The sequence below is a fragment of the Anolis sagrei genome, chromosome 1 (genome assembly GCF_037176765.1).
Source record: "Anolis sagrei isolate rAnoSag1 chromosome 1, rAnoSag1.mat, whole genome shotgun sequence".
In the NCBI taxonomy this organism is placed as follows: Eukaryota; Metazoa; Chordata; class Lepidosauria; order Squamata; family Dactyloidae; genus Anolis; species Anolis sagrei.
The window spans coordinates 73,475,321-73,498,490 of NC_090021.1; the positions used below are offsets into that span (position 1 = coordinate 73,475,321).

At 41.1% G+C, this 23,170-nt stretch overlaps 1 protein-coding gene across 4 annotated transcripts in view; it reads right to left on the reverse strand.

Moving 5' to 3' along the window:
* Positions 1-19,701, reverse strand: part of TAB2 (TGF-beta activated kinase 1 (MAP3K7) binding protein 2) — a 54,921-nt gene extending 35,220 nt beyond the window's left edge. For 2 of the 4 annotated variants that reach the window (XM_060753536.2, XM_060753534.2), the window contains exon 1: positions 19,323-19,700. The gene's annotated coding sequence lies outside the window, so the exon portion shown is untranslated. Of the gene's footprint in view, positions 1-14,837; positions 14,895-19,322 lie in introns of those variants that run through there. The other 2 variants (XM_060753537.2, XM_060753535.2) reach the window with 2 other exon arrangements.
* Between the last annotated feature and the right edge of the window lie 3,469 nt (positions 19,702-23,170).

A 23,170-nucleotide genomic window follows, 5' to 3' on the forward strand; every position in this document is an offset into this window, starting at 1 on the left:
AATTTTGGAAAAAACTATTGAATATATTTTTAGAATTTCCTATGAAAGCATGTCTTGTTTTCATTTCAACCTGTTTCAGAGGTGAGACTTTTTTAAAAAAAATAAATAAAAAACCAGTGAATCTAAGGTGCCATTGATTTTAAGGCACATCCCTTTTGTGGAGCCTCTAAAATGGGGGGAAAGTGTGCATCAGAATGGGTGAAACAATTGGTGCAGGTTTTCTGTAGTGGATGTTTTCATATGTATTAAATTTTAATGTGTTTAGAACTATTCTAAATTAAAGTTTTAAAGTCAGTTATTGTTCAATCTTTATCATTCCAGTTTTTCAGATAGTTTTAGCTATTTCAATGTACAGTACCAGCAGTATGGGAGAAAAACAGGAAATCAATTAAAACCTCTGTTTAACATACCCCATGATCTGTAGTTCCTTGTATGCTTTCTGTTTCTATTACATTTACAATATTGTTGATCTTAAAGCTTTCCCAATATGCTCCAGAAGTCATTTTTGTGACTTTTATTAATGGCATGCCAAACTTCTATTCTCATTAGAGTACAATATCAGTTTTCTGAAGGAAGTGTTTTTGTCTTTAATTGCTTCCTTGACTCTTATTACCCATGCAGGCATCCTTTTGGACTGTACTGCGGTATAGATTGTAGCTTGGCTTTTTAAAAAAACTTCCTCATGTTGTGGAGATCTGTCCCTTTCAACTTCCTTTTTAGCAGTTCCTCATTTCTGAGCAGTTTCTTCTTTTGAAGCAAATGTGTTTGCACTAAACTTTATTTAAAATGGTCAACCTTGCATATATTTCATAGGAATGTTATCACTGTTCCTGACTATTCAATATGGTAACACAGCACTCCATCTTCAGGGTGGCAATTAGCATTATAAATGGCATTTACATACAGAATTGTCTCTCCCCAGGATAGCTTCACAACTACCTATGGCACAATTATTTTAGAAATAGCCACCCATTATTACAGCATGTCAAGACTACCCTGAGTAGTCTTGAGGAGTAATGTATAGCTTCCAAAGAATAAAATCATTTTGATATTTTGGTACAGCAAGTTTGCCATAATGCATGATTACAATATACATTTTTAATTGGCTACAATGTGATTGTCATATTGAACATTTAATATTTGGGAACTGGTTCTTGCTTACATCTTAGCTCTTAGGGTTAACATCCCTGTGGTGTTTGTTTGCTGTCGATAGACCGGTTAAGATTTCCCCTCATTTTCTGTCCCTGTGATAATTGGATTTTGAAAAAAATTGGCTTGTTGTGGAAAAAAAGATTGGCACTAAAAGTTTCAGTGGAAACACCTTTTTCCATGATAACTCTTTCAGAAGTAAATTTGCCTTCCAAGGGGTAGATTTCTCTCACTTCCTGTAGTTTCGCCCCCATTCTTAACTATGACCCATTTGTAAGTCGGATGTTTGTAACTCAGGGATGGCCTGTACAGTGATACCTTGAGTTAAGAGTTTAATTTGTTCTGTGACTGAGCTCTTAACTCAAAACGTTCCTATCTCAAAGTGAATTTTCCCACTGAAGTGCATTGAAATGCTATTAATCTGTTCAAGCCACCCCCTCATTTTTGTTATGTGTTTTTAAATAAGAACAAATAATTTATATAATGCAGACTGTGCAAGGAAGCTGATGAAACCATGGATCATATCCTCAGCTGTTGCAAGAAAATCGCAGACTACAAACAAAGACACAACTCTGTGGCCCAGATGATTCACTGGAGCTTATGTCACAAGTACCACCTGCCAGCAGTAAAGAATTGGTGGGATCATAAACCCACAAAGGTCGTGGAAAATGAACATGCAAAAATACTGTGGGACTTTCAAATCCAGACTGACAAAATCTTGGAACACAATACCCAGACATCATGATTGTGGAAAAGAAAAAAGTCTGGATTATTGATGTTGCCATACCAGGTGACAGTCGCATTGAGGAAAATCAACAGGAAAAACTCAGCCGATATCAAGAACTCAAAATCGAACTGCAAAGGCTCTGGCATAAACAAGTAAAAGTGGTCCCAGTAGTCATTGGCGCACTGGGTGCTGTGTCAAAAGATCTCAGCTGGCATTTGGAAACAATAAACATCGACAAAAACACGTTCTGTCAACTGCAAAAGGCCACCTTACTTGGATCTGCGCACATCATTCGAAAATACAACACACAGTCGACTTGTGATTTTGTGATACAAGGAGTACAAGGCAACCTCTCAAAACCAATAGCAGTAAATAGGGGGGTGCGCCAGGGGTTCATCCTGGCCCCTATTCTGTTTAACCTATATCTGAACGACCCGGCCACCCATGTTTCACTACCAAATGGACATCCCCCTAAAATCTCATCCACCAATATACCGCTATTGCTATATGCAGATGATGCTGCCCTCATATCCTACACCAAGGTAGGACTCAAGCGAGTGCTGAGTGCATTCTACCAATACTGTGAGAAAAACCAGCTAAAGATAAACTATAGTAAAACCAAAATCATGGTCTTCTCAAAAAAGCGAGCCAGGCATAACTGGTACATAGAAAAAAACTTAACTGAACAACTTTCCAGTTTTAAATATCTAGGGGTTACCTTTCAAGCCTCAGGTTCCTGGGGATGCCACCAAAAAATGGCAGTTCAAAATGCCCTATCCAGTATTAAAGCAATAATTCGCTTTTTTTACACCAAAGGTGGCCAGTATATACCAGCAGCAACAAAGGTTTTCCAAGCAAAGGTAACAGCCCAATTATTATACGCAATTCCGGTATGGATCACAGGCTTCACATCTAGAGTAGAACAAGTTCAATCAGGGTTTCTTAGAAAGCTGTTTGCTGTCCCCAGTTGTGTTTCATCTGCTGTTTTAAGACTAGAATCAGGAACAGCCTCACTCGAATCACTGGCTTGGAGAAGGGCACTAGGATACTGGATGGAGAGGGTGCACAAAGGGCCTGAAGTGGGATATACATATTTGATTCAAAGAGACCTCTTTAAATCCCACCGAATCAAAGTGCTAAATCAGAAACTCAGGCAGATGGACCTCTCAGAGAATACATAGAGCGGTTTTGAGCATAAAAAGATAATGCAGATCTTAGCGGAACAAATCAGTGACATAGACAAACAGGACTCAATGACTCTGGCGTGCTCCACATGCTCTCCATTGAGTTTAGGCCTAACATTGAGTTTAGGCCTAACATTTACTTCTTTGGGAGGTGCCAAAGATTTAATGTCCTCAAATCAGCCATACTAGAGGGTAGATACAAAGGGACTGATTACAAACACAGAGTTTGGCCATGCGGGAAGGGTAAAATTGAAACTGTAATACATGTACTTTTTATTTGCACAATTTACAAGGATGATAGACTAAGGTTAATATCACCTATACTCACCAAGTGGCCAGGAAGAACCCTAAGTTGGTACTGCACTTATTTACTGTCTGATCTTGATATAAGGGTAACGGAACAGGTGGCCAAATTTCTGTTTGCAGCGGCAAAAAGCCGCAAGTGCTTCATGAATAACCTGTAAAGGCTGAGTGTAACAAAGAGTACTCGGGAGACTTATTATTAACTTGCAATCAGTTCCTGTTTTAGATTATATAGACAGTCATTCATCTGATAACGAATGGTGATACTTGTTTTTATTAATCATAAGCCAAATGTGATGTTATTAATTGTTAATTGTTGTATTTCATCATTCTACTTTTACTTGACTTAGCCGATGGTTTGTTGACCGAAATAAAGGCTACTGACTGACTGATTTATATCCTGCCACCATCTCCCCGAAGGGACCCGAGGCAGCTTACAAAGCACTCCAGGATGCACATATAACATACAACTGGTAAAAACAGTACAATGTATAAAATAAGTCACATAAAATTATAACAACATAGATCAGATGAAGAAATGGCACCTCAACAACCTCAAGCATATGTTATGGTTTAGTGAATTATAAAGTCTGAAACAGGACTAAGTGATCTATTTTTTAAAAGGTATTCCAGGTATTTAAAATATAACCATTTGGGTCTACAACCCAACCACAACAAGCAAGCAATAATTCGGGTGAAGTAATTTTGAAAGGGAGAGGATAAAACAAAAGACTCAAGCAATTAGATTTTACATATACAACAGTTCTTACTATACAATATAACAAACACAGTACCTGCATTCTTGCTTCCATTATTAAGTGTCTTCCACAGGAAAACCATGATAAAAAATGTTAGCGGCAATCTCTTTCATACACAGGCTTCAATGACTTCAATGACACTATTTTAGCTGTTGGTTCTAGCCAGATTTGGCAATTACTTATATGAACAAGTGACTAATAACCCTTAAATACTGCCCTATCCCTGAGATCAAGTGCAATGCCTTTCTATGCTAACTATGGGCTAAGAACATTGTGACTTTATTCAGGAAAAGTCTGACACTTACAAACCCTATCAGTTGTACTGCTTCCTGCTACCTGTACATAGGAAATACCAAGTGGAACAAATGTGATTCTTGAGAAAGTATGCCACACAGTTTAGAATATACAGTCTACATCAAAACAAAGTTCTTATTCAAGAAGCACATTCACTCTATTTGAGGATGGTCTACTCTGCATAAATTGTGCTTATCTTGTTCTTTCTGATGGACTTGAGCAAATTTCACAAATGTTTACTGGAACATTTGAAATTTCCATATAGATACGCAGTAATTATGTTTGTATATGTATTATCACAGAAGGTATTATATGTATTCTAGTCTAGATGGTATTTTTGGGGGGAAATGATTCATCAAATTACATCACATTTTTGGAAGAATAATTGATTATAAAAATAAGTTTCTCAACTCACATTTAAAAATACCAATTAAAACAAAATGAGTTGATAACTTTCCAATAGGCCTGGGTAACAACGCAAAAATTTGGTTTTGTAATCGTTTTGTAATTGGGGTGTTTTTTTGTTTCGTTATTTAAAATAATTACAAAATTTTCCCCCAAAAAAGTTCGGTATTTACGAAATTTCGTAAATATTTACAAAACATTTTGTAAAGATGGCACCCTTTTTTTTTCAATATTTTAAAAATATTTTTTAAATTTAATTATTAATTTAGTAGAATAGGGAGGAGAAATTAAAATTATTATTATTAAATTTAAATTATTATTAAGGAGGGAAGGCAGGCACTCACTCTGGCGGGCCCTCTCGCTCGCTCGCCACTCGCTCGCCCCTCTCGCTCGCCGCTTGTGGGGTTCAGAACGCTCTTTGATTGCAGGTGAACCATAAATCCCCGTAACTAAAACTCCCAAATGTCAAGGTCTATTTCCCGCAAACTCCATCTGTGTTCATATTTGGGTGTATATTGAGTGCTTTTGCCAAGTGTGGTCCAGATCCATCATTGTTTGAGCCCCTCTCGCTCTCCGCTCACTCGCCCCTCTCGCTCTCCGCTCGCCCGCCCCTCTCGCTCTCCGCTCGCCCGCCCCTCTCGCTCTCCGCTCGCCCGCCCCTCTCGCTCTCCGCTCGCCCGCCCCTCTCGCTCTCCGCTCGCCCGCCCCTCTCGCTCTCCGCTCGCCCGCCCCTCTCGCTCTCCGCTCGCCCGCCCCTCTCGCTCTCCGCTCGCCCGCCCCTCTCGCTCTCCGCTCGCCCGCCCCTCTCGCTCTCCGCTCGCCCGCCCCTCTCGCTCTCCGCTCGCTCGCCCCTCTCGCTCTCCGCTCACTCTGGATGTAGGTGAACTACAACTCCCAAACTCAAGGTCAATGCCCACCAAACCCTTCCAGTGTGTTCTGTTGGTCATGGAAGTCCTGTATGCCATGTTTGGTTCAATTCCATCATTGGTGGAGTTCAGAATGCTCTTTGATTGTAGGTGAACTGTAAATCCCAGCAACTACAACTCCCAAATGTCAAGGTCTATTTCCCTTAAACTCCATCTGTGTTCATATTTGGGCATATGGAATATTTGTGTCAAGTTTGGTCCAGATCCATCATTGTTTGAGTCCACAGTGCTCTCTGGATGTGGGTGAACTATAATTCTCAAGGTCAATGTCCACCAAACCCTTCCAGTTTTTTCTGTTGGTCAAGGGAGAACTGTGTGCCAAGTTTGGTTCAATTTCATCGTTGGAGTTCAGAATGTTCTTTGATTGTAGGTGAACTATAAATCCCAGCAACTACAACTCCCAAATGGCAAAATCAATTTTTTTTTGAGTGAAGGACATAAATTGGGTTGTTAGGTGTATTGTGTCCAAATTTGGTGTCAATTCGTCCAGTGGGTTTTGAGTTCTGTTAATCCTACAAACGAACATTACATTTTTATTTATATAGATTATTATTATTATTACTGGAATGGTCTGTTGAGTATGTCTTCCCCGCTTTTTCAAAGACTTGGGCTGCCATTAAACCTGTCACAAAGGGCTTGTGTTGCGAATACACGTGTGTCGAAGACTCTTGTTTACCAACGACCGAGAGGCTTCTGGGAGTTGTCGTTCCTCAGCTCCGTCTGGAGCGCTTTATCAAGGAGAACCGAACGACAATTCCCACAGGCCTCTTCGGCTTTGGGAGGCCGGCCTGTTTTCCTCTTCGGGCCGTGCGATTGGCTCCGCGTCCTGTCAAATGGACTGCGCGAAGGACATCAAAACAAGGCTGCTGTTAACGGAAAAAAACAGGATAAGCACTTCGAGCATCCAATGAGGGGAGAGGGAAGAGTGACGGACGGTCACGTCAGCCACCCAGAGGCTGAATGCAGCCTAAAGTGGGCGGGCCTGTGGCAAAAGAAGGCAAGACACGGAGGAGGGGGGAGGAAAAAAAAAACCTGAGGGAATCTTGTAATGGCGACGGGTTTGGTAAGTACCTCAGAAGTTTTCGACCGTGCGCCAGAGTTTTGAGGCTGAGAGGCAGCGATAAATGGGAAGCGCCTTGTTGGAGGCCTGTTTCCCCTCACAGCCTGGGGACTGTCATGACGCGGGGAGGGAGTGTTGTTGTGGTTCTGTACTTTATGAAGGGGAAGAGAGAGAGAAAGGGGGGCCTCTTTGACGGGGCAAAGGGGCCGAGGAAACGCTCTCCGCTCACTCGCCCCTCTCGCTCTCCGCTCGCTCGCCCCTCTCGCTCTCCGCTCGCCCCTCTCGCTCTCCGCTCGCTCACCCCTCTCGCTGGCCAAGTGTGGTCCAGATCCATCATTGTTTGAGTCTGTAGTGGTCTCTGGATGTAGGTGAACTACAACTCCAAAACTGAAGGTCAATGGCCCACCAAGCCCTTCCCTGACAGATGGCCATCCAGCCTCTGTTTCAAAGAGTCTCCACCGCACTCCCTCTGGGGCAGAGAGTTTCACAGCTGAATGGCTCTCACCGTCGCCGCTCGCTCGCCCCTCTCGCTCGCCCTCTCCCTCGCTTGCTCAGCCGGCAGAGCTCCCAGCAAGCATCGGCAGGCGGCCATCTTAGGTATTTCCGAAATGGACGGAAATACAAAATTTTTTGGCGCCTGCCGTTTCGATATTTAAAAACACTTCCAGGTTAAAAAAAAAGTTTTGTTATCGTTTCGTAATTAAAAAAATAACGAATTTTTAACGAATTAACGAATTAACGAAACGAATAGCCCAGCCCTACTTTCCAATGGTAAAGTGATTTTCTGTAACATTTAAAACATTTAGTAAACTATGGCATACATTATTTATAAATCCAACTAGAGTGGACTGTAGTTGGATTAATGGACCTTAGATAAAAGGTGGCAGAAATATACACCATTAATTAAAACTTGTTACAAAATCATGAATCATGAAACTAAAACTACAGCCTTAAATAGTAATGCATACCTATACCTCTCTCTTATTTTGACTGGATCTGTATGAAGGCATCACAAAAAAATATGATTTAACAAATTCATTTACATGTACAAAAGGAAATGCACTTTTAAATACTGGTAACAGAATATGTACCACTGACATTTTAAAAAAGAATTCCATACCCTACAAAGTCAAAACAGAAGATTTACTTATGTTAACTTTTAATCACACAACAGAAGTACTGTTCTAAGGAATTTATTTCTTTGCTGTAACAGTGGGCTGAATTCCACAAGTGCTCCTACCAGGACCGAATAAGTTTTAAACTGGTTATCACTAAAGAAAATGAAATTTGATCTGCATGTGTGTTTAGGATACAATGGTACAATTTTCCTTATTCCTATTAACACTGGGATACACTGCTGTTTGCAATACAAAATGCTTTTCTTTGTAAATCTCAAAGTTTTTTAGAACTTCTAAGCCATTATGTCCTGCAAGAAATATACTTTCACCATGCTTTCTTCAAACTTTCTGTTAAGAACCTTGGGATCTCTAGAGTAACAATATCAGCTCTATGGAAAACACCCTGATGACTACCACACCACAGTAAAGAGCATCTAGCCATGGTAGGAAGGAAGACCTTCTCCGCCATAATGCATATCACTTGGTCTTTCCATGGTAGTGGTTGCCATTTTTATTTACCTAAGATGATATCACATTTTGTTTTCTAAAGCGGAGCTGCCCACTTTGCTATCACCCACTTTGCTGCTGCAGAGTTCTTAGAAACGTTAGAGAAACCAAAATATCTCTCTGGCTGAGAATTCCAAAGGCTCTAACCTAAATTACATTTCCCAGAATTCTGCAGGAACTAAATGGGTACCTCTGCTTTAGAATGCTAATGTGATAGCATCCACAGACACTGTACTGATCTTTAAAGATATATTCTTCCCCTGGTGGGCTGAAAAAAATCTTTTAATATTTTTATTGTGTTAAATAGTTCTACTGTATTTTGCTAGTTTTCAGGTTGAGAGTACGTTGTAATACTCATAAGCAACATACAAAAATAAATGTACATATGCATCATACAGCAAATGTGATATTAGTTTTGCTTAACCTTTTACCTTAAATACAGGATCACAACACCGTGTGAAGTAACTAGAAGAGCTGTAACCTTAAGAAAATGGGGATGTAAATATATGCTACACTCAGTGGGATGGACTAGAGTTATACTCATACTAGAAAAAAATAACTATATGAATTTCAGTTAATCATTAATAATTTTAAAGGGCCCCACTATAATTTCTATTAGATGTATTTATTTTGTTATAAATATTAGTGCCCAAACAGTATAATATGTTCAGTACAAATCAGTTTACTAAGTGTGATAACCTGAGGCAATAAAAATCTTTATTTTTTTAACAAAATAACCCTGTTGGTATGCAGGGAAAAGTCAAAATTTATTATACAAAAACACCATTATTAGGGATAACTGGATTTTAAAAACAAAACTACAATCAAGTTTCTCATTTTAAACCAAAACAGTATCAAAAGGTAATACTTTTAAATAAAAAAGATGTTTAAATTAATATTTTTCGAGGGGAAAGGTCAAACAAATGATTATTTATTCTGTCAACAATATATACCTAGAAGGATTAGTATGACTTTACAAGAAACTCACTGACAATAAAAACTACTCGAGGTAACTATTATTATAAACAAGAATAGTACCAAAGTAGTAAGCAGTAGTAAGCAAAGCATAAGATATAACTTATACCAACACATTTCAATTTGACTATTTTAAACATTTGCACTTTGTGCATTACTGAGAACATTCATGCTTTGAATCACTGGAATTACATTTCTAGTTCTATTTCCTATAAAAACAACTGCAATGACAAGCAATGTTTATTACAACTTTTCAACTTGAATATTTAGCCATTAATTTGAAGTGAACTAAGAAAATCTCCCATACAATGTTAGTAATTATAATTTATCATGTCAGAAGACCACCATACTATCTTCTTGTTATTGTTCCCCCTCTTTCCTTGTGTGGATTTGTGAAAAATTTAATAAAAAATCATTTTTTAAAAAAAAGAAGAAGACCACCATACTACCCTGAAGGTTGCGGCAAATCAAAGTGAACATATAATAATAATAATAATAATAATAATAATAATAATAATAATAACAACAACAACAACAACTTTATTTTTATATCCTGCGTCCATTTCCCCGAAGGGACTCAGGGCAGCTTACATGGGGCCAAGCCCAGTCAACAGTTAAAACATAACATGTACAAAATGCAATCATCAGTATAAAAGCAACATAAGCAACATAACAATAAAACAAGCATCAGAATCAACAACCAATAGTATAATTCAAGTCTCACTGTAGGAGGGTAGACTTGTGTACAACAATTTAAAAGGTAGATCTAATGAGTAAAGTGCATAGGTCATAAAGCAGCAAAAGGATAAGAGCAATTTCAACTAGATAATTAAAACTTTGGATAGAAGAGTAGTAAGATGCAAGGACAAGATTTTAGGCCATAGCTAGGGCCAGCTGTCCAGGAAACTGTCTAATCAAATGCACAATGGAACATCCAGGTCTTTAGTTCTTTACAAAACGTGGATAGGGAGGGTGCTAGCCTAATATCTCTGGGGAGGGAGTTCCAGAGTCAGGGTGCCACAATCACGAAGGCCCTTTCTTTTGTCCTCACCAACTGCACCTGAGACAGGGGTGGAAGCAAGAGGAGAGCCTCCCTGGAAGATCTTAGAGATCGTGTGGGCTCATAGAATCATAAAGTTGGAAGAGACCTTGTGGGCCATCCAGTCCAACCCCCTGCCAAGAAGCAGGCTCGTAGGGAAAGATGCGGCCACAGAGATAGGCAGGTCTCAAACAGTCTAGGGCTTTATATGTGATCACCGCCACCTTGAATTGGGACCGGAAACTTATCGACAGCCAGCGGAGCTGTTTAAACAGGGGGCTGACTGCTCCCTGTAGCTTGCTCCAGTTAGCAGTCTGGCCACCAATCTTTGCAACAATTGCAGTTTCAGAGCCATCTTCGGGGTTAGCCCCATGTAGAGTAATCCAACCTTGAGGTAACAAAGGCATGGACCACCATGGTCAAGTCAAACTTTTTGAGGTACGGTTGCAGCTGGCGCAAAGCTTTAACTGTGCAAAGGCCATCCCAGCCACCGCCAACACCTGAGAATCAAGCGTCAGAGCAGAGTCTAGGAGAATCCCCAGACTGCAGACCTGAGTCTTCAAGGGGAGTGTAACCCCGTCGAGCACAGGTTGCCGTCCTACACTCCGATCGGCCAAACAACTGACCAAGAGGACCTCCATCTTATCAGGATTTAGCTTCAGCTTGTTGGCCCTCATCCAGCCCATCACAGCGGTAAGGCACTGGTTCAGGATCTGAGCAGCTTCCTTGGAATTAGGTGGAAAGAAGTAGTAGAGTTGCATGTCATCTGCATAGAGATGGCAGCAAACTCCAAAACTTTGATTGACCTTGCCCAGCGACTATCTGAGTTTTGAGTGCTAAGTAGGGCTAAGCTTGATTAGTATCTGGATGAGAATCATCAGGGAATATCAAGGAAATCCTGAAAAGGGCAAGGAATGAATCCTGAGTGAAAATCTAGAGAGCTAGTGCCTGACATAGTTGATAGTAGCAGGCTACATGAACCCATTTGGTAATTTTGTGTAAGAAAGCTCCCTGTGTTTCTTGTGCAACAATTCTATAGGAAAATGAAAGCCTTGCCCTTCCAAATTTCAGACTAAAAGTCCTATCTAGTCCAGTTGGGATGTCCAATGACAGCACATGTAGTGCTTTTTGTATATTCTTGCATGGCAGGGGGCACTGGATGATGATGATGATGATTATTATTATTATTATTATTACCCTGCCACCATCTTCTGGAGGATTTGGGGCAGCTCACAAAGCACTCAAAGGTAAAAACATGCAAAATACAAAAAGTGCAAAGACAATAACACAAAGCAATACCAATCAACATAAACATCATAAAAGCCCCCTGATTAAGATCAGTAAAATACAACAATAGCTGCAGATTGCCCTTGTGGTCTCTTCCAACTCTAATTCTAAAGCCAACTGTTGGTGCACAGATTCCTCACTCTTTCCTTATGATTTTTTGTATTAACACATTCCCAGTTTAACTATGTTTCTCTTAACTATTACAAAATATGACATTTAAAAACACTCTTTAACTAACAAAGATTTATTTCCTTTTAAAATATATGAGCAAAGATCTGCTAAGCCAGATGTCATTATGTATCATGGAAAGCCTTCACATTGTTCAAGTAAAACTCAAGAACAGGCCTGACCAACTTATGGCTCATAAAGGGCTTCCCTATGGCCCACGGAAGGCAGTCAGGGGAAGGGGCGAGCAGCAAGGGGAAGTCTTGTCCATTCGCCAGTTTCCTGAGGCAGGCAAAGGGGCAAGGCTTCCCCTTCTCCCCTGACCTTTTTGCGGCCTGCCTCAGTCAGTCAATTAAAGAAAGGGCTGAAGCCCAGCCTGTTCGCTAGCTTCATGCCATTTCTGAGGCTGGTAAAGAAGTGAGGCTAACAACCTCATCAGATCGGTTGATTTGCATGTCATACACAGCTTGCTCTCCACTTTCAACACAGAGCATAGGGACTTTTGGCCGGGCTCCATGCCAGTAGGGGAGAGCAAGTGGTGTATGATGATGCTGCAGTAACATGCAAGGCTTCCTGTATTGCCTTCAGAACAATCAGGGCAAGCCAGGCGGCAAACACTTCTCCCCGTGGGATGGGGTCCCAGGTAAACTAAGTAGTGCAGGGCATGGAGCAACAACTTCCCCACACCCACCAACTAGACCCCATGGATTCGCCACAATGCATGATGAATCCATAGCCCTTTGTGATGAGGTCCTTAGTCAGGAAGGCAGCAAAAGGGCCAAACTCGATCAGTCAATAGTGGTGATAGAAGGGCAGTTTGTCTGCACCTTTCTCTGAGGCAAAATGTGACTCAAGGCTGAGAGAGTGTAACTCATTCAAAACACTCATTTATTAATAACTAGCTTATGTATCCAATGTTGTCCAGATATGTATTTTAATGCTAATTATTAAAAATTTCTCATTGTTAGCATTATAATTGTATGATTGCTAGGCAGCACAGGCTTAAATGCATTATTCAGGTTTTCTTACTGTTCATATTTAGTTAATTAACAAAGTAACTTTTCCCATTCATGTAATTTCATAATAAATGTAATCTTGCACAATCCGTATAATAAATCAAACTTCCCTTTTTATAATATAGTTTATTCATAAATTATAGCTTTACCTGGAAAGTGAGATACTAAAAGCTTATCTGCTGTCCAAAGAGGTTTTACCTATTTTAATTTCAGTCTCTTACTACTGACAAGTTGTGCAGACCCACTCTAGTGCAATGCAAATCAAAGTAATGTTTCTTGGATTGGTGCTGATATCCAAGCCAATGGCTTTCCAGCCCCAAATGGTAACAAGTATGGTGCCAGTCCTTAGCACAGTAGAAAAAATAAAATTGTCAGACAGTCTGATAAACAATGCTCTGGTGAACACCTGTACTGAAAAAAGCATTGTGGAGAAATTCCTAGCAAGATATTCTATGAGCCCTAATCTGATCATTTATGTTTTGATTAACTAGAAGCAGTTGTGACAAATCTGAAACACGCTACTTCCAGGAAGGGGGATTTGATGAATTCCAGAATTCCATCCTGAGATGGGAGAATTTATTAAAATGACTGTTCACTGATGGGTCTATGGACCGTAATAAATAGTGTTGTTAAATATAACAGCAAGAATTATGCATATGATAAACAGTATCTATTCTACTGAGGCCTTTTAAAAACTCTGCTAAACATTCAAACAACTAACACCTTTAATACAGTACTGAAACTCATTAAGCTACCAATGGAGAAACTAAGTGTAACTATTTCATATGTGACAATTTGCTTCACCGAAAGCATTTCATGTAGGCAAATGCCATTTTATTTATTTTTAATTATTTTTATTGAAAAGATTTTTTCGACATATACAAATGCCATTTTAAAAGCAGATGGTAGATCACACTCAACATAAAATCCATAGATTTGAGACAAATAAAAACTTCCATCACATGCCTATATATGATGAGCATACATTTGCTCACTATGCAGAGAAAGGGCAACAAATCATATTTCTTTATAAATTGACAGCACATATCCAAAAATCCCCATGGTATCAAATTACTTGTGGATTTTTAGAATTGAAGCTATTCCTAGAACAGTATGCAAATTTGTTAACTGTTCCATTAAAAGGGGAGTTTTTTAAGGATGTTTCTTGCTTTCATAGTCACAAAGGTAATATGTTAGACTCGAGACAACTAAAATCAACACTACTAAAAATATGTTTTACATTTACATGTATTACTTTTGGAAGGGAAAACCTTTGACACATACCAATGTAAACCTAAGTGTCCCCCAACAGTTTAGCACCTTTGAAGATCAAAACATTAAGTATAATATTAAATATAGGGACCAAATCTCCCAATTTTAACAACAGCATTTAATCGAACTCAAATATGACAGGGTCTATATTAGAATGATGAAAGTATCCAATACCAATTAAAAATAATTTGCATATGCTTAAAAATAGTCTCTCTAAATCTAAAGCTTCATTTCTTGCAGAGCTTCTGCCTGGAGGGTGCTTCTAAGACTAAACACTAAGCACTTAGCCATTAACTTATGACATATTTCCGATGTATCCCAGAATACTGAGTAACAGCCCTATAACTTTCCTAATGCTAGTCACATCTCCAGCTGGTGAGAGTTGACTTTTTTGCTGCATAACCTCCACTGGTAACAAATGCTTACACAAAGTATACCAGAACAGTAATATTGAAGATTGTGCTATACATTAAGGCCCAGAGTGAAATCAGCTTAAATGTTTTATCAAACAATCACTTAAGAAAGATAGGAGAACAAAAAGACAACAATTAAGTATACAGATGTAGGATATGATCACTGCCACTTAAAAAGAAAAGCAGAACCATTTTGTATTTACAACTAACTTAACTAATAAAAATAGTTTTAACCTTACCTAAAGTCAAAGTTCTGACTGGAAGTCAGTTGCTAAAATTTTCATGAAAATCCAAAATCATGTCAGTGTACTCATAATAACTTCTGCAAAGGTTACGCAAAAAAGAAGAAAAAAGTTTTTTTTAATTCAATAAAATCCAATGGAAATTAAACATAATCAGCAACCCTAAAATTTATCTAGCAGCTGCTAAGCAGGAGGGGAGAAAATTAAACAGAATGGCTTATAAGAAATCACGAGTAGCTAACATCTTGAACTAGAGCAGTCCACACTGCAAAATACTGTCACAAGTTTCCCTTGTTATTGGTATGATTTAAGTAACATTGTGAGATATCAATTAAAATGTTTTACATATGTCACAGTATTGTCCAAGGCCTAGAGCTAGAATGGTTATTATTCCTGTTCAGGAAACATTTCACTAGTTTCAGAAAGAGGATAAATTAGTCAGTGCACATGACATTATTAGCTCAAGCACAGAAATTGCATATTGTAGCCAATATAAGTTAAAGACCATACAAAAGTATTTTAAAGTTTTTTAAAAATATATGCAATTGTGCATGCAGACAGCCTCCTGGGAAAAAATAAGCTTCAAAATATTTGTGTACAAGTTGTCTTGAAGGCATATTTGCACAATACAGAAAAAGAAAAGTTGAATTCACCAGCTATCAATAAGAGTACTACTGCTTTACCTATCCTGCATTAAGCTCAAGTTAAGTGACATCTAATTATGATTCAGCAAAATTAATTTGAGAAGTTTACTGACAAGATTTTCAACAACTGCTGACCTCCACCTAGAATGCTCTTCATCTAGCTGTTAACTTTTACCAGTATGTTAGAAGAAACAAACCAGCTGTTCCAACAAGTTGAATTAGTTTTAGCTAACTAAAATTAACTCTAACAAGGAAAATTCTACCATCCAAAAATATAAGAGATATATATGGGCCAAGCCTTTTACCCATAAGTTCTATCACCAAATTTGGTATATTGCACAGTGAAGCAATAATATAGTAGATACACTACGCAATGGTCCTTCCCCAAATATATTATCACTTCTTTGTTTTATGATTGAACACAGTGAAGGGCACTATCCAATAACGCTGGTTATAAACATTTTTTTTAAAGCCATTCCATGCTTACTTATGTGGAAGGAAGCCACATAAGTGATATCTGAGTAGCCACGGGCAGGACTGAATTGTTACAATGGCTAGTTACACGTAACTTTGAGAAAATATGTTCAGCTGCAACCTTCTTCATATAGGTGTATGAATATGCATATGCACATAATAAAAATGACATGCTCTGCTCAGGACAAATGTCTTCCTGCTAATTTTGCCTTAGTGGCTTCCAGTATTATGATTATGGTAACTTCAAATGACACCGCTAGGGGCAGGGTACTATTTAAATGTAATTAGTGTGAGGAAAGGTAGTTCCAAAATGGCAGTTGAGAAGGAAGACCCCAGTGAAGATCATAAACTACACTGTGGGATTCTGTAGAGATCCGTTCTGGTCCCTCTATGTTAAACCATTGGGAGAGAGGTCAGTGAGGGGTGGACTATCAAAGCTCTGTATTATTATTATTATTATTATTATTATTAACTTTATTTGTACCCCGCTAGCATCTCCCAAAGGACTCGATGCGGCTTACAAAGGCCAAGGCCACAATAAAACAACAATATAACAATTACATATAAACCAAAAGCAAATCAAAAACATTGAAGCAATAACAGTAAACAATAAAACAACACACCGTGATACAATAAAAACTAGGCCCGGCAAATGTAACGGATATAGATTAAAAAGTGCTGAGTATGCTGAGTGATATACAGGGTTAGTCAAAATGAATAGGCCAATAAGAAAATTAATTTTAGACGAATGTATGTTTATTGTAACCAAACTACAGCTACGTGCAGACAATCTTAATCTCATTTTAATGGGGAGATCACAGGTAAGTTCTTAGCCAGAATTGAGAACTGTAATGTACAATACTCAGGAAAGAAGAAAATTACTGATAGACAGGGAAATTACTCCAAGAATTAACATCTTTGGCAGTGCTGCAATATTCTTGATAAATCAAGTTAACAATCTGGGAGTGCTTTGCTCCTGAATGCTGATGTAGCACTTCTGACAAGAGTATTTATGCTTAGCTTTAGAGGTGACTGATCTGGTCACAATCAAATGTACTGTCTTGCTCATATGGGCTATACTATTGGAACATATGTTATAAGGGTCAGTTCTTGAACCAGGCTTAGGACCTTCACAATGGAGAGGAATGCACTAGTAAAAAAAATGAGACAAGTGTTAAGAGCCCATGTGACCAGTTATTACCTCAACTGCTTTGGTGTAATATGTCAGTTATTCTACTTAAAATGTAAAAAATGGGTTAGAGTCAGTGTCACATTCCTCCTAATGCTCTTTTACAGTTGCTCAGATTTTCTAACAAGGCCTTGTTCAGCATCTCACTGCTGAGTAAAATACAGCTTTGTGGATTCTCAGAATAAGGTCTTGTTCAGTATGATGTCGAAGTTCTAGCAGTCTCTGTGTTACCAAAAATCACCACAATGACTTTCCAAAAACTAATAATACCATTCTATTTTGTAAATAGTTTAGGCTATGATTACTCCTTGTTCTTGGACAGTGACAACCACCTATTTGTGTGTCTGAATATTTTATTTTGTACTGCTTCAAAGAATCTACCCTTGTTTTAAGTGAAGCATTAACCACCTTGGACATTCCTTAAATGGAATGGAAACTGTGAATATAAACATTTTAATACAGAAGAAACCAAACTGTCTAAATCAGTATTTCCCCAAACGCTGCTCCTGCAAGTGTTATGAACTCTCTGACCACTGAACAAAGTGGCTGATGGGAGTTGAGGTTCACAGAATCATAGAGTTGGAAGAGACCTCATGGGGCATCCAGTCCAACCCCTTGCCAAGAAGCAGGAAAATAGCATTCAAAGCACCTGAAGGAACAGAACTGGGGAATTATTATTGGCGTAAACACATCTATTTGAGACATTTTGGTGGGATTACGGAGGTTACAAGTGGCAGAAAGGGAAGCAAAACACAGGTTACCACACAAAACCCCTAGCAAAAAGAGAAGCACACTTGCCACTGCACTGACTCCCCAAAAGCCTGCCAATCAGGCCCCGGGTTCACATCCAGGAGGTTGTGGATCAGTGTTGGAACTCTGAGGCCCCTTCCACGCAGCTGTAGGACCAAGCCTGCTTTATCTGCTTTGAAGTGGGTTATATGGCAGTGTGGACTCAGGCTCCTTCCACGCAGCTGATTAAAATCCCACATTGTCTGCTTTGAACTGAAATATATGGTAGTGTGGACTCTGATATCCTAGTTCAAAGCAGTTATTGTGGAATTTTATGTCTTGATATTCTGGTTTATATGGCTGTGTGGAAGGGCCCTCAGATAACCCAGGAGCCATCCGCACAGCCCTATATCCCAGAATATCAAGGCAGAAAATCCCACATTATCTCAGTGTGGACTCTGATAACGCAGTTCAAATATGATATTGTGGATTATCTGCCTTGATATTCTGGGTTATGTGGCCGTGTGGAAGGGCCCTCAGATAACCTAGGGTCCTTCCACACAGTCCTATATCCCTGAATATGAAGGCAGAAAATCCCACATTATCTGAGTGTGAAGTCAGGGCCCTTCCACACAGCCCTATATCCCAGAATATCAAGGCAGAAAATCCCACAATAGCAGCTTTGAACTGGGTTATCTGTGTCCACACTGATTTTCTGCCTTGATATTCTGGAATATAGGGCTGTGTGGAAGGGCCCTCAGATAATCCAGTTCAAAACAGATAATGTAGGATTTTCTGCCTTGATATTCTGGGATATAGAGCTGTGTGGAAGGCCCTCCAGTTAAAAGATGATATTGTGGATTATCTACCTTGACATTCTGGGTTTCATAGCTGTGTGGATGGGCCTTCTGATAACCTAGTTAAAAGCTGATATTGTAGATTATCTGCCTTGATATTCTGTATTATATTGCTGTGTGGAAGGGCCCTGACTCGTCCACAGAGAGGTCTACACTGTAGAATTAATACAGTTTGGCAACACCTTCAAGCTCAATCCTATGGAACCATGCAAGTTACGGTCTGGTGAGGCACCAGCACTCTTTGACAGGAATGGCTGAAGCCCTTGTAAGCCTACAACTCCCATGATTCCGCAGCCTCGAGCCTTGGCAGTCAATGGGCTGGTGTCAAACCGCGTTAATTCTACAGAGTAGACGCAGCTGAAGTGACCAGGCGACCTAGCACCGTAAGCCTCAGCTCAGGCTCTCTCTCTGGCTGGAAACGACCGCGACCCAAGGCAGAGAGGAGGCGGCGAAGGGTCTGTCCCGCCTCAACTCTCCCCCCTCAGGGGCAGCGGGCCCAATCCCGGGGGAGGGTCCCGGGCCCCCTCAGGCCTTGCGTGGAAAGGGGAAGCAGCAGGAGCCGCGGCGAGGCCCGAGGGGGGAGCCTTACCCTGCTGCTGCTCCGCCGGCTCCTCCTCCTCCTCCTCCGACCGGCAAGGCGGGCACCTCGAGCCACCGCGGGGCCGCCACTGCCGCCTCCGGGAGGAGGGTTCCGTCCTGGCGCTGCGGCGGGGAAGGCCGGGCTCGGGCGGGAGGGAGGGCGGCGGGGTGCCTCCAAGGCGCCGCTCCCGACCTCCTTTGGAACCGTTCCGGCTTCCCAGTCGCTCCCGTCCCTCCTCCTCCTCTGCCGCCGCCGCCTCCTCCTCTCTCTCTCTCTCCTTCCCTCTCTCTCTCTCTCACTCCCTCACTCACTCACTCGCCTCAGCCAGCCGAGTCCAAATCAAAATAGTGTCACACAATATGGCGGCCACGCCAGTTGGCAAGTCTCGCGAGATCTTGCCCCGAGTGCTAACGGGATAGGGATGGACGGAGAGAGGGCGGGGCGGGGCGGGGCGGGGAAGAGAGACCCGGAAAAAAGAAGGGAAGGGCGGGGGGAAGAGCTCCCCCTCGGTTGCCTAGGCGACCGCTGGCCATGCTGAACGGGCCTTAGAACCCACCCAAATACCTGGGAGTCGCCCTGGACCGTGCCCTGACCTACAAGAAGCACTGCCTGAATATCAAGCAAAAAGTGGGCGCTAGAAACAATATTATATGAAAGCTGACTGGCACAACCTGGGCATCACAACCAGACACAGTGAAGCCCTTGTGCTATGCTACTCTGCTGCGAGTATGCATGCCCAGTGTGGAACACATCTCACCACGCTAAAACAGTGGATGTCTCCCTTAATGAGACATGCTGCATTATCACGGGGTGTCTGCGCCCTACACCACTGAAGAAATTACACTGTTTAGCCGGTATTGCACCACCTGACATCCGCCAGGAAGTAGCAGCCAATAGTGAAAGGACCAAGGCAGAGACATCTCTGGCCCACCCCCTGTTTGGGTATCAGCCAGCACACCAACATCTTAAATCATGAAATAGTTTTCTAAGATCTACAGAGACACTCGCGGGACACCTCAGCAAGCAAGAGTCCAAAAGTGGCAGGCTCAAACACAGAACCTCAATCAATGGCTGATACCAAATGAGAAACTCCCTCCCAGCCCACCTCCTGTTTGGGTATCAGCCAGCACACCAACGTCTTAAATCATGAAATAGTTTTCTAAGATCTACAGAGACTCTCGCTGGGGCACCTCAGCAAGCAAGAGTCCAAAAGTGGCAAGCTCAAACCCAGAATCTCAATCAATGGCTGATACCAAATGAGAGACTCCTTCCCGGGCACACAGAAAACTGGGCGACTTGGAAGGCGCTGAACAGACTGCGCTCTGGCACCATGAGATGCAGAGACAATCTCAAGAAATGGGGCCACAAAGTGGAATCCACAACATGCGAGTGTGAAGAGCAAACCACTGACCACCAATTGCATTTCAACCTGAGCCCTGCCACATGCACAATGGAGGATCTTCTTGCAGCAACACCAGAGGCACTCCAAGTGGCCAGCTACTCGTCAAGAGACATTTAATAGAATGCCAAGTCTGCAAACTTTGTGCTTTGTTTGTTTGTTTGTTTAATGCAATACAACTGTTTTGGTTTGCTCCTGACATGATAAATAAATAAATTCCCTTGTCACTCAGTTTCAGAATGTGGACGAACTGTCTTGATCTGGGTTACAGGGCCATGTAGATTGATATAATCCAGCGCAAGGCAGTTCATCTACATTCTGAAACTGGGTTATAGGGCAGTGTCGATCCATCCTGAGATTTAAAAGGTCATAGCATAAGCTTTCCTAGGTTTAAATGCCTGCAAGCACCTCAAGAAGTAACCTTACATCAACCAAAGTTTATGCCACAGGCTTTTTTCTTCTTCAGGGTGTATTTATACTATAGAATTAAGGCTGCTTTAATTGCCATGACTCATTGCTATGAAATCATGGGAATTATAGGCTGGATTTATGGCCCCTTCTACACTGCCATATAATCCAGATTATGCTAGAACAGATTATCCTAGACTCCTAGAACGATTCTATCAGCACTGCTTCCGGAAAATCCTGCAAATCTGGGAAGACAGGCAGACAAATGTCAGCGTGCGGGAAGAAGCAAAGACCACCAGCATTGAAGCAATGGTCCTCCGCTATCAACTCCACTGGACTGGCCACACTGTCCGGATGCCTGACCACCATCTCCCAAAGCAGTTGCTCTATGAACTCGGGAACGGGAAATGGAATGTTGGTGGACAGGAAAAGAGACTTAAAGATGGGTTTAAAGCCAACCTTAAAAACTCTGGCATAGACACTAAGAACTGGGAATCCCTGGCCCTTGAGCGCTCCAGCTGGAGGTCAGCAGTGACCAGCAGTGCTGTAGAATTTGAAGAGGCACGAATGGAGGGTGAAAGAGAGAAATGTCCCAAGAGGAAGGCGCGTCAAGCCAACCCGACCGGGACCGCCTTCCACCTGGAAACCAATGCTCTCACTGCGGAAGAAGATGCAGATCAAGAATAGAGCTCCACAATTAGTACACCAATCTTGGAAGACAATCCTACTCAGACAATGAGGGATTGCCTAAGTAAGTAAGTAATCCAGATTATCAAAGCACATAATCCACATCTGTTTCGAACTGTTTTATATGAGGGCCCTTCCACACAGCCCCATATCCAGAATATCAAGGCAGAAAATCCTACAATATCTGCTTTGAAATGGGTTATCCGAGTCCACACTCAGGTAATGTGGGATTTCGTGCCTTGATATTCTTGGATATAGGGCTGTGAAGGGCCCTGAGTCTACACTGCCATATAATCCAGATTATCAAAACAGATAATCCACATCTGCTTTGAAATTGATTATATGAGGGTTGAATGAAAAGTAATGCCTCCACTTTCGTTACTTGGGTTTGGATGGGAATCGTTTAATAAATCAAACACAGAAATAGTCCTTAGAATGTGTTCTTTAATTACCACTATTCATTTTTCCACATAATCACCAGACAATTGGAGACATGTCTGACAACAATGAACAAATTGTCTGAATTCATCATGGAAGAAGTCAACACTCTGTTTTCGCAACCAGGGTCTCACGGTTCTCTCATCCTGTGTACCCATCGTGCACAGATCTTCCGATAGCCAAGCACTATCGGTTTACCTCTCTGAACGTATTCTCCCCTACGAACCATCAAGATTACTAAGATCGTCTGGAGGGGCCCTGCTCTCGGTCCCACCGGCCTCACAAGCGCGGCTGGTGGGGACGAGGGACAGGGCCTTCTCGGTGGTGACCCCACAACTCTGGAACTCTCTCCCGCCAGAGGTCAGAACCGCCCCAACAATCCTGACATTCAGGAAACAGGTGAAGTCGTGGTTATGGAGACAGGCTTTCGAAGAATGAGACAACGATCTGGATGGAAGACGGTGTATATTCAATATTCGATTTTAGTATGATGACTGACCACTGTAGTTTTAAATATATGTGCTTTTTTAATGTTTTATTGTAATGTGTACTTTGATATTTTACCGATTGTATGTGTTTTTATGGTTGGAAACCGGGCTGAGTCCCTTTTATGAGGTGAGAAGCTCGGTATATAAAACTTTGAAATAAATAAATAATAAATAAGCAAAGCAATAATGTGACCCAGACGTTCTTGTGAAATGCCGATTATGCTTGAAATTTCTCTCTGAGTGAGACGACGATCATCCTGAATCATTCTGTCAACATTTTGCTTGTGAAACTCAGTCGTAGCTGTCATAGGATGTCCAACTCTTTGTTTGTCACGCAAGTCAGATGTTCCCACCTCAACATCTTTAAACTTATTTGTCCAATGATGCACAGTACTCACATCAACACAATCATCATAAACAGCTTGTATTTTTTGACG